Below are 12,265 nucleotides of genomic sequence, written 5' to 3' on the forward strand. Positions count from 1 at the left end.
ATCCTTTTGGACCCACCTCCTGGAATCAGGGAAATAAAATCAAGAATAAATGAATGGGACCTCATGAAACTTAAAAGCTTTTGCACAGCAAAAGAAACCATAAACAAGACTAAAAGGCAACCCTCAGAATGGGAAAAAATAATTGCCTATGAAACAACAGACAAAGGATTAACCTCCAAAATATACAAGCAGCTCATGAAGCTTAATACCAAAAAAGCAAATAACCCAATCCACAAATGGGCAGAAGACCTAAATAGACATTTCTCCAAAGAAGACATACAGATGGCCAACACACACATGAAAAGATGCTCAACATCACTCATCATCAGAGAAATGCAAGTCAAAGCCACAATGAGGGATCACCTCACACCAATCAGAATGGCCAGCATCACAAAGTCTGGAAACCACAAATGTTGGAGAGGGTGTGGAGAAAAGGGAACTCTCCTGCACTGTTGGTGGGACTGTAAGTTGGTACAGCCACTATGGAAAACAATTTGGAGGTTCCTTAAAAAACTACAAATAGAACTACCATATGATCCAGTAATCCCACTCCTGGGCATATACCCAAAGAAAACCATAATCCCAAAAGAAACTTGTACCATAATGTTTATTGCAGCACTATTTACAATAGCCAGGACATGGAAGCAGCCTAAATGCCCATCAACAAATGAATGGATACAGAAGATGTGGCATATATATACAATGGAATATTACTCAGCTATAAAAAGGGATGAGATGGAGCTATATGTAATGAGGTGGATAGAACTACAGTCTGTCATACATAGTGAAGTAAGTCAGAAAGAGAAGGACAAATATTGTATGCTAACTCACATATACGGAATCTAAAAATGGTACTGATGAACTCAGTGACAAGAACAAGGATGCAGATACAGAGAATGGACTGGAGAACTCGAGGTATGGGAGGAGGCGGGGGGTGAAGGGGAAACTGAGACGAAGCGGGAGAGTAGCACAGACATATATATACTACCAACTGTAAAATAGATAGTCAGTGGGAAGTTGTTGTATAACAAAGGGAGTCCAGCTCGAGGATGGAAGATGCCTTGGAGGACTGGGGCAGGGAGGGTGGGGGGAACTCGAGGGGGGGGGTCGGGGAAGGGAGTAAGTACGGGGATGTGTGTATGGAAACAGATGATTGAACCTGGTGTACCCCCCAAAAAATAAAAAAATAAAAAAAATAAATAAAGTAATTAAATGTTTAAAAAAAAAAAAAAAGAGTGATGGTTGAAACGGTCTTGATAGAACAACCGTGTTGGTTGGCTTTCCACACCTTTCTCCATTTCCCCTCTCCTTGATCCTCATATACATTAAAATCAGATAGCACTTTAAAAAAGTTGCTACCTGGACAGCCTGGTTTCTAAATAATATTCTGCTCCAAAGAAAACTAGGGTTTATTGGCGATATGACTGATACCAGAGATAGGGAAGGGAATGATGAGTTGTGTCAGAAAAAAAGTGCTAAAAAATCAAAGAAAAAGGAGATGAAAGTATTTCAAAACACACAGAAATCAGCTAGCATGGAAACCTTCCAACTGACCAAATCTGTCGAAAAAATGAATATACAATGAATACTAATAGTAATGTATTATAATTAATTTAATACAATTCCATAATTCCTGACTGATAACAAAACAAGTAAGCAAGGAAATTAACCAATAAATAGATGCAGAAGACATGATAGATTTAGAAACATCAGTTTACAACCATTATGAAAATAATTATTTCAGGCAAGCATCCCTGATGGATGCTAAAGTTACTGAGTACAATTTAATGAGGAACAAGATACTTATATAGCTCCACAGTATACCACATCATGCTATTTAATACTTGTAAGTCAAAGATACTTTTTGAAAGAAGCCTTAGCCAAAGAATTGACGGTAACATTATCTATAATGGGCCAAAGTAGGGCCTTGTGATGTGATGCACTAAGAAAGAAAAGATGTCACCTGTATGTATTCCTACAAAATATGCATGACCTGAATGTAATCATGAGGCTGCATCAGACAAATTCAATTTGAGAGACGTTCTAAAGAACAACTGCCTGTGTAATCTTCAAAACTGTCAGCAAAAGGCAAAGAAAGGTTAAGGGGCCTGTCCAAATTATAGGAGAATTAGATCTTAAAGCAAGCAAGTGATGAACACAGCTTACGAGACATTATTGGGAAAACTGTCAGAATTTAAATATAGACTCTGTATTAGAAAACAGCATATCGATGTTAAATTTCCCAAATTTGATTACTTTATAATCAAATGAAGAATGTTCTTTTAGAAGCATTAGAAAATATGCTGGAACACTGAATTATTTGGGGGTAAGGAGGCATGATATCTGTAACTTATTCTTAAATGGTTATATCTATATATTTATGTAGACATATAGATATACTAATATATACATATATGTGTATAAATATATATGAATGAGAGCATGAGCACAAGAAAGAGAGAAAGCAAATATGTCAAAGTGTTATTGGTGAATGAAAGAGTATCTGAAATTTATTTTGTAATATCCTTGTAACTTTTTCATAAATTTGAAATTGTTTCAAAGGAAAAAAAAAAAAACAATGCAGGCTCAATTAATATCCTTAAAAGTTTGAAAGCACCAGATGAAGTAATTACTTTAAACAGACAAAAAATGGAAATAAAGGGAAAGTTAGCAGCAGGTAGAGTAAGTCAACTAAATTATCTTCTGTGACAGGGGTGCTACCGATGGCTACCCAACATAGATAGGTATAAGCAGAAACCAGTGGAATAACTACACACAGAAGGCTCTGAGATATGGGACTATGTGTGCGGAGGGTTAGAAAAGAGACTGTAGCTTCTCTTTTAAATTCCTCTGTACTATATTTAGTTCAATAGCATTAAAGTCATGTGCAAATTCTACCTTAATAAAAACAAAATAGCCAAAAAATTACCAGTATGGGCACTGTTGTAAGATAATACAAACTTTTATTTTATCTGCATACTTGGATTTTGAATATTTTGATATAGCTTTAGGGATAATTTTCTTTTCTCTGTATCCAGTTTTCAAATGTTGAGAATGGAATCATTTAATTCTAAGGTAAACAATTATTGAAAAAGGGTATGAAATAATCTCTGATATTCAAATCAATAATCTGGGTGTTTTGAGATTTCCTCAAGTTATAAAATGGAGGTGTGAGATGAAAATTCAAAAACCTTTGCGCATACGGGACTGGTAGATAATGTCTTGGTACCAGAAGAGTACCAATTGAGGGCATTCTTATTTTTCTAAATAAAGTTAATTACTGTAGTCATAACAAAGAAGTACATTTCTTCAACCCTGCCTGTAAAAGGATTTATTTTCATGGAGTCGATAAGAACCCTTTCATTATACAGTAATACAGTGGGTGGGACAAGGATCTCCCCGCAGTCTCCTCAGCCCTCCGTCATTGAAAAGGGAATCATAAATTTTAATGCAAACACAGCTAGACAGTTCCATCAGAAAACTAGTTTCCAGAGGGGGAAAATTCAGTCAGATAGGCAATTTGATGTCATTGGATCTTATCATATTGGGGATTTTGCCACTCAGCAAGAGATAATCCTGGGCAGAATTGTGAAGCCAGTAAAATTAATTTCTCTACCTTTTTTAAAAAATTTCTTATTGGAGTATAGTTGATTTACAATGTTGTGTTAGTTTATGCTGTATAGACTTTTTTTTTTTTTTTTGGATTCTTTTCCCATATAGGCCCTTATAGAGTACTGAGTAGAGTTCCCTGTACTTTACAGCAGGCCCTTATTAATTATCTATTTTATATACAGTAGTGTGTATATGTCAGTCCAAATCTCCTGATTTATCTCCCGCCTCCCATCCCCTGGTAACCATAAGTTTGTTTTCTACATCCGTGACTCCAAACTTCTGTTTTGTAAGTAAGTTCATCTGTGCCCCCCATTTTTTAGATTCCACATATAAGTGATATCCTATGATATCTGTCTTTCCGTGTCTGACTTACTTCACTCAGTATGACAATCTCTAGGTCCATCCATGTTGCTGTAAATGGCATTATTTTGTTCTTTTTTTACAGCAGCTCAATATGAAAGAAACAAATAACCCAATTAAAAAATGTGCAGAAGATCTAAATAGACATTTCTCCAAAGAAGACAGACAGATGGCCAACAAGCACATGAGAAGATGCTCAACATCACTAATGATCAGAGAAATGCAAATCAGAACTACAGTGAGGTGTCACCTCACACTGCTCAGAATGGCCATCATCACAAAATCTAGAAACAATAAATGCTGGAGAGGGTGTGGAGAAAAGGGAACCCTCTTGCACTGTTGGTGGGAATGTAAATTCATACAGCCACAACAGAGAACAGTATAGAGGCTCCTTCAAAAACAAAACAATAGAACTACCATATGACCCAGAAATCTCACTCCTGGCCATATACCTGGGGAAAACCATATTTCAAAAAGATGCATGCACCCCAATGTTCATTACAGTACTATTTATAATTTCTCTACCTTTTTAAAAAATTTTTTTTCCTTATTAGTAATGTATATATATCAATCCCAATCTCCCACTTCATCCCACCCCAACATCCCTCTCTACCTTTTAATTATCTTTTTTCCTTCCCTTCTGAAGCAGCTTTTTTTTTTTTTTTTAATACAGAGTCCAAGCCTACCCAACTCTATATTTCTCTCACTTTCTCTTCCTTTGTCCAAGTCGCTCATCACTGCTCAACCCTTTTCTTCTTCTTCGTTTGTTTAACACAACAACCATTTATTTGCTTGCAATTCTGCAGTTTGGGCTGGAATCAGTTGGATGGTACTCCTGTTGGTCTCACCAGGGGTCACTTGTGGCTACAGGCATCCAGAGGCTTGATCGTTGGAGAGTCTAACCCTGGTGTTTGTTAGTTAGCTGGGGATTTTGGCTGAGGAGCCTTAGTTTTCCTCCATGTGGCCCCTTTAGCAGGATGGTGGTGACATGGTGGTGGGAGCACTCCAGGGGGCTGGGTGTAACAGAAAGCACTCACCAAGCCTCTGCTTGTGTAATATTTAGTGACTCCCCATTTGCCAAAGAAGGTGATATGCTAAGCCCAGGGTTAGTGTGGGAGGGACTACAAAATTCAAAAGGCTTTGAGAGACATTAACTTACCAATCTTCCATGCTACCCCAGTACAAACAGAATCACAGCCTATATTTTGCCTTCTTGCTGTTGGTTTTGACAGCTCATGTAAGTTCCCAACTATTAAAAAAAAAAATACTGGAAAGTTGAATGTTGTGAGGATGTATGTGTCCACGTCTGTCCCAACACAATACAAATTCTTTACCCATTATTTTCAATAGCTTTATCTTACTAAATAAAACATCTCCTCTCCATCCTGCTTTTTCCTACTTCTGCCATCAAATACTTTGATTTATGTAACAAATGCTTTATGTGACAGGCCCTGGAGCAAATGTGTCTGAACAAGGCAGAGCTCTGCCTTCATGGACTGAGTGCCTTGTGGAGAAGATCAGTATCCAACAACTAACCCAAATGCCATGTTTCCTAGGAAAGGGGAAGCACAGGTGCTAAGAAAGCCAGAGCAGGGGTATCCACCTGAACCGCAGAAAAAGAGAAAGTCTGGAGCAAGAGTGAAAGTAGGTCAAGCCAAGAAGAGTTTTGGGTGGGAGGGTGATCATATTTTAGGTACAAAGAAAGGTCTCTTGTGCAGTAAATAACAGGACCCCAATGTGTCTGTGGTATACAAGGTAAGCATATTTAAAGAGAGGTGAGCAGGAGCAAAGCTGTGTACCATGTAAAGACCTTGTGTACCATGCAAACAAATTGATGCTTATCCTGAGGGAAGAGTCCATTGCCGCTACACTCTCGCACCCTTCCATCCAGCCAGAGCTCTTTATCTCAGCTAGATTTCTTCTCCTGCCCTCCTCCAAAGGTTTAAAGAGTGTGCTTACATCTCATGTTTCCTTCCAGTGTAGATATGCAGGGTTTTGTTTTGTTTTTTAATAACATATTACTCACTAGTTATTTTCCCCTAAAACAAAAACAAAAACAAAACACACGGACACACACACACACAGACACATACAGAAAAGCAAGAAAATAGGAAGCAGCTGAATTTGTCCATCATGGATGCTAAGGGAGAGGCAGATGGGATGCTAGAGGACAGGAAACCCCAAAAGGTCTTCATTCAAGGTTATGTGCTTATTCAGAGCACAGACCTACAGCCTAGAGGGGTCCTGGTTCTGGGTTATTTTAAGTGCATGCACACAGTGTGAGGAATATGTGTGAGGAGAGTAAGCCCTATCTAGGTGGTGGTAAGGAAAATTATCCATTATAAAGTCTGATTAGAGATAAAAAATAAGGAGAAAACATTTAGTAAATGTGTACAAACTTCTTTAAACTGTATGAAAATGAAAATTATAACCATACATGGAAATGGTATTTTATCCTTAATTTTTTGCATAATAAAATACAAATATTATTGCATAATAAAAAACATGGAAATAGGCTGCATTTTGGGGGTTAAATTAGTACAATTCACTCCCATGTGAAGAGTTTAGCTGATGATAGAAATAATCATATTGTGAATATATGACTGGACTATGATATCAGCAACGTAGAACAGGCAATTTGGGTTTAATCTCAAGGATTCATGACTAAAGTCAAAAAAAATCTCAAATAGATATTGTATTGTCTGGAAAAAAGACTACACTGTAAAAAGAGGTTGCTAAGCATAGGAAAGCAGCAGAGAAAGAAAATTTGTCAATATACACATATAATAGTTAACTGAAAAAAACCTCTGAATTTGGTAAATGTGAATATTTTGATCCCCAAGTGGAGTTGGTTATTTTTTAAAATGGATGAAATATTTCGTTCCCTCCATCCCTCTCTGTCTCTCTTTCGTCTTATTGATAGATAATTTGTGTTGAAAGGCGATTTGGTTATTATGTTTACATATTACTTCTCAAGTATGTTTTACTTTCTTCTCTGAATTTCAAAAATTAAGAAGATTCATTAGTTTTGAAGTTATCTTCAGATAATTAAAGTACCATCACTGGCAATAATAAAGCAAAATCTTTCTTGACATAAAGAATAACTCATAAGTAGATATGCATAAAAGAGGGAGATATGACAAAATATTTATATATATGCATATACATATATAAAGAAGTAATAATTTACTACTTTTAGGAAAATTAGTCACCTTCATTTATTGTTAAGCAAATAGTAAGGTTGTTATTATTATTTTTTAATTTCTTAGGATTTTATTTTATTTTTTGCCCACATCATGCGGCATGTGGGATCTTAGCTCTCTAACTAGGGATCGAACCCACGTTCCCTGCATTGGAAGCACAAAGTCTTAACCACTGGACCGCCAGGCAAGTCCCCAGTATGATTATTATTTTAAAAAATAAAAACAACATGAAAAAGCTTAAGTTGGTCTTATTTTAGAAGTCATTATTCAAATATACCATATTTTAAAGTATCTTTTATCATCCTCAAATGGGTTTTGATACATATTAGAAGAAAATCCTATCTGTAAAAAAAATGTAAATTTTGTAAATATGCCATTTTATATAAATTTGTTAAATATTTTATTCTATTTTGTGTCTGATGGCAATAGATACAAATAATATTAACAAAATAAGACTTTAATAAATCCTCCTGTCTTCACGTTGAGCCCCACAAAGCTCTGAAATAAAACATCTCCATCTTTTTTCATATTTTTTTAATGATCCCTGTGGTACAAGATGCTTGTTTCTAAGCAGCAGTTTTAGACACAGTAAGAGTAACTATTATTGACACATAATGTAATTACCAATAATCTATTGGGTTCAAATGAAGAGAAGCATTTTAATCTTCACATGAAGCAACTGATGTGTTTAGCTCCCACTTGTGTTAATGGCAAGTATTCCCATGAATCTCAGTGTCAGCAGAGAGAAATATATTCTAAAGAACCCTCATCAGAAATTCAAGCTGTTTTATTTAGCAGAAAGAACAGAGCTCCCCGAGAAAGACCTATTTTTTTTAAATGAAAAGTGATTTCTCCTCTATCAAGCATAACCAAAGACTCCCTTCCCTTCCAAAATGTCTTGTGTACTCCTTTCACCTTAAGAGGATTTGATTTCTTTGGGGTTTCTTGTTATACAAAGTGAAACTTTTCTTTGAAGAAATAAATAATTTGTGCAGAATTGTTGCCAAAAATTTGCTTGTTGAAGATTCCACAAAATTGGAATCTCCTACATTTAAACTGGAGATGTGGATAGAAAATTATCTCTAGATTCTAGTTTCTTTTTTCCCTCCATGTTTGTTTTCTGGTGGAAATGAAAGAATAATTATTTTTCCAATTCATATCAGGACATCCAAGAACACAGATATTAGAATAAAACCATAGCTTTCCAGATGTCCCCGACATAATTTTCATGAAATCAAGATTTTACTCGTTATTTTCTGTTTTAAAAGCAAATCATAATTTTCTAAACCTATTAATTTTCTAAACCATATTCAGACTCACTTAATGACTAATTCAAGCAAATATTTAAAATAAAGCAGCTTGATTCATTTTAATTATTTAAGACACTTTGAATAATTTTCAAATATAAAAACAACACCAAAAAATTCTTTTTTTGAGATCCTTCAGGGAACGATTTTATGAATAGATTAAAATTGTTTGTAATGAACATTCCAAAAGATCTGTGAAATAAAATCATGGCACATTTAAGCAACAAAATACTGAAGAACATATTGTAAAATAATTTTTAATATCTTGGGAAAACATTTATGTCCTTTATTAAAGATGACTAGCAGAGTACAAATTAATATGTAAAATAGATTTTAAATATGTAACGTCAAGTATACATATTTATATAATTACCTCTATCTTTGGGAAAGAGAGGAAAGTTTGAGATACAATGAACTATTCAAGATATCCATGGTGGCATGGTGGGGTCACAGGTGATTTCTATTTTTGCCTGCTTACATGTTTGTATTGTACAAAATTAACAGAAATTGCTATTGTAATTATCAAAAGAATGTCTTAAAATAATTTCATGTAGGTAAAGTATACCCTTTGCAATACTTTTTACATATATAATAGAGTGGATTAGTATATTTTTGTCAGATATAGTACAAAAATGAACTTTTATGTGTATTAATCCCTATCAAAACGATCATATTTTAACAACCCTCAAATAATGTGGTGATATTATTGCTTCCCTTTTGAATTAAAAACTTCCCAGTTAATATAATGTAAATATCTTCTATAAAATTAGACTTAATAACCCCCAAATATTTTGAGGGAAATATAAATATAACCCTTCAAACTCTTTGAAATCAGCCATACTGCTCACCTGTTAAGTAATGAAAATGGAAGAACAGAGATTAACTGATTTCCCCTGAGATTAGATAGTGAATTTTACTTGCAAGGCTATCTTGTTTTCCTTCCATTTGAGAGATTTTTGAAGCTGATTAGTGAAACTACAATATCAATATAACAGCTTCTGTCAGAAAGCTTGCTGAATCCTGTTTTTAAAGACTTACACTATGGATCTTTATTAACTTTGTCAGTCTGTTCTGATAGCATGATACTAGAGTAGATACAACAAAATAAATAAATAATTAGAAGATATTTTTGACCTTGGGTTGGCCAGAAAATTTCCTTATTTAAAATATGGAATATTATACTTTTCCAATAATTTGTTAAACTTTTCTTTGGAACATACTGAAAAACAAAAACATAAACTTATGCTTATAATGTCTACCAGCCAGGGGCAAATCTTCTCACCTAAGAAAAAAGAAAGATTGAAGAGTAGGAGGGTAAAATTATATCAATGTAATTACATGGTAGCCAAAAGAAATGTGGGGTCAAAAAGTTTTTAAATGGTTCTAATAATGCGATCTGAACAACAATATGTAACTTAATTCTACAATTTTTCCAAAGGAAAGACTGTGATTCTGGATCATGTGAGGGTGTGATGAGAATGAAAACTTTACAGAAAGCCAAACTCATTAATCGTAATGTTGGGAGAAAGGCATAGTTGTGGTAGGAAACATTTTCATAAAAGTATAGAACAAGATATCTAAAAGACCTTCATGAATTTTAGATGCAAGGTGATTACTGTGGGAAAAATACTGGACCAGAAATTGAAGATGGAATCTTTCAGCTACTAATTAGAAAGTTACATCTGTAATGTTTTTGGACCTGATTTTTTTCTTACCTGTGAAATAGGGCTTAGAAGAACTATTTCCCATTCAAAAATCATGTATTGTATGAAATAACTAGTCCTCTGTTTCCCTGCATATAACTGAGAAGTGTTTTTGCCCATACTGATTACTCTATTTGTGATATATTTTAGATTTTCCTCCCTTAAAAACCCACTGTGGCATAAAAACATTTGATTGAACTTGGTGTACCCCCCAAAAAATAATAAATAAAATTAAAAAAAAATCCACTGTGATGTAATAAAAGGTAAAATCGATCTTCAGTTCAATGTAAAAACGTAGAATAAAACTATTTCTCACTCTTAGTTCTATATGGCACAGGCAAAGACCAGTGCAGTGAACCAGTGAATTTCCTATAAGATAGACATAGTCATATCATTTAATGAAAATAAAAGTTTGGTGCCACAATTTCAAAAAACCAGGAAATTTTATTGAACAATTAAAATAGAAAGAAGCCACAGTTATAATATTCATAGCAATGGGGGATAATATTTTTTCATAAAAGAAAATAACCATTAATTGTATCAAAACCACCATGAGTTCTATTCACTTCAGGTTATACATTAGTTGCTTTTATAAACCACACAATATGCTAGTCTTTGGTGACACAACAGTGATTTTACAGTGAGGACAGGGACAAACTCCAAGAATGGAAATAGGAAGAGTCAGAGAAAGCCCACGTACTAGCTAGTCAATCCCCAATCCAGGGATAAACACCACATGCACGTGCAAAGTACCACAGAGCGTGAAGTATTGTCCTTTGACTCCCCAAACAAGTGACTTTCTTGTACTGGCAGCATACCTCTGATCACCCTAGGGTAAAAGTGACCAGTCTACAAGACGGATCCCCATGCAAAGAGATTGGTTCATCTGGGAGTTGATGGAAAGTATATAAGCCTTGGAATCACCATGGAGGAGAGTACACCAAATGTCTGAAGCAATTATGTCTTTCAGAAGCATTTCTTACATACATGTTCTTCCAATTGTTTGCAGGACCTTCTACAGTGTTTGCCCTCAAACTAACATTCCATGTTAATAAAATCATTTGTAATTTACTGAAAGTAGTTGTAATAAAACAAGAAGTTGTATAATTAGACATCTAAAATATATCAGTTTTTGATGATGATGATAGAATGTAGAATACCAATTCCTGAAATGTTAAACTATGTTCCTCATTTAGCTTAGAAGGAAATTAGCTTTCAAAAGTAAATCTTGTCATTCCTCAATTTTTTTTAAGGTGGGAGACTCTCTCTCTGCAAAACAAATTCAGCGCTCCCAGACTGAGACTGAAGTGCCAGAGAATCTCATTTTCATGGAGAATTCTTAGTCTCTGAAGAAGAAAGATTTCTGACATAGTCCAATCAGTATACTCTCAACTAGTTCTACTCGTCTGAAATTAAAATATAGCAGGACAGAAGAACAAAAGTTCTTGGGAATCCTGTCACTTTCACTGACTATCTTCTCTTGCATATAATTTACTACCCGAGAACTGAGAAGTGGAATTCATAGTAGTATCAGGATGAAAAGACAGCTCAAAGGAGGGGAAAAAAATCAATGGGGGAAAAAAATCAATGTGAAAGTTGTAAAAGCTATACCAATTAGCTCTCTAATATATGGCCTTTTGAAGTGCCAAAGAGGATTTTTAAGTGCTACTTTTTATTTTTATTCGAATAGACTCACTGCTAATGGTACGGAAGCAATCATGTGAAACCAAAAAGACTAACCCCAAAAAAAGAACTTTAGAAGCTAAAGGATTATTTATAGTCTATATGACAGATCCTTTATATTCATACCCAGTTTTTCTTGCTTCTTGTGGGCCAACTTTCGACATATGTGAACATACGACTCTCCGAGTGTGTTTTAATCTCTTGAATAGGGCAAAAGATCAGAATAGATACCATAATTTGCACGATTCTCTGATATTTTGGAATACATTTATATTCTTTTACTCAAACACAGTATCATTAAGGAGTCTAATTTTTCAAAAAGAGTACTTTGGGTCATAGACATCATAAGAATGAAACTATTATTATTCTTTAAATCCCATTTGGGTCCTCTCATGCC

This window comes from Hippopotamus amphibius, chromosome 11 (assembly GCF_030028045.1).
Source record: "Hippopotamus amphibius kiboko isolate mHipAmp2 chromosome 11, mHipAmp2.hap2, whole genome shotgun sequence".
Taxonomy (NCBI): Eukaryota; Metazoa; Chordata; class Mammalia; order Artiodactyla; family Hippopotamidae; genus Hippopotamus; species Hippopotamus amphibius.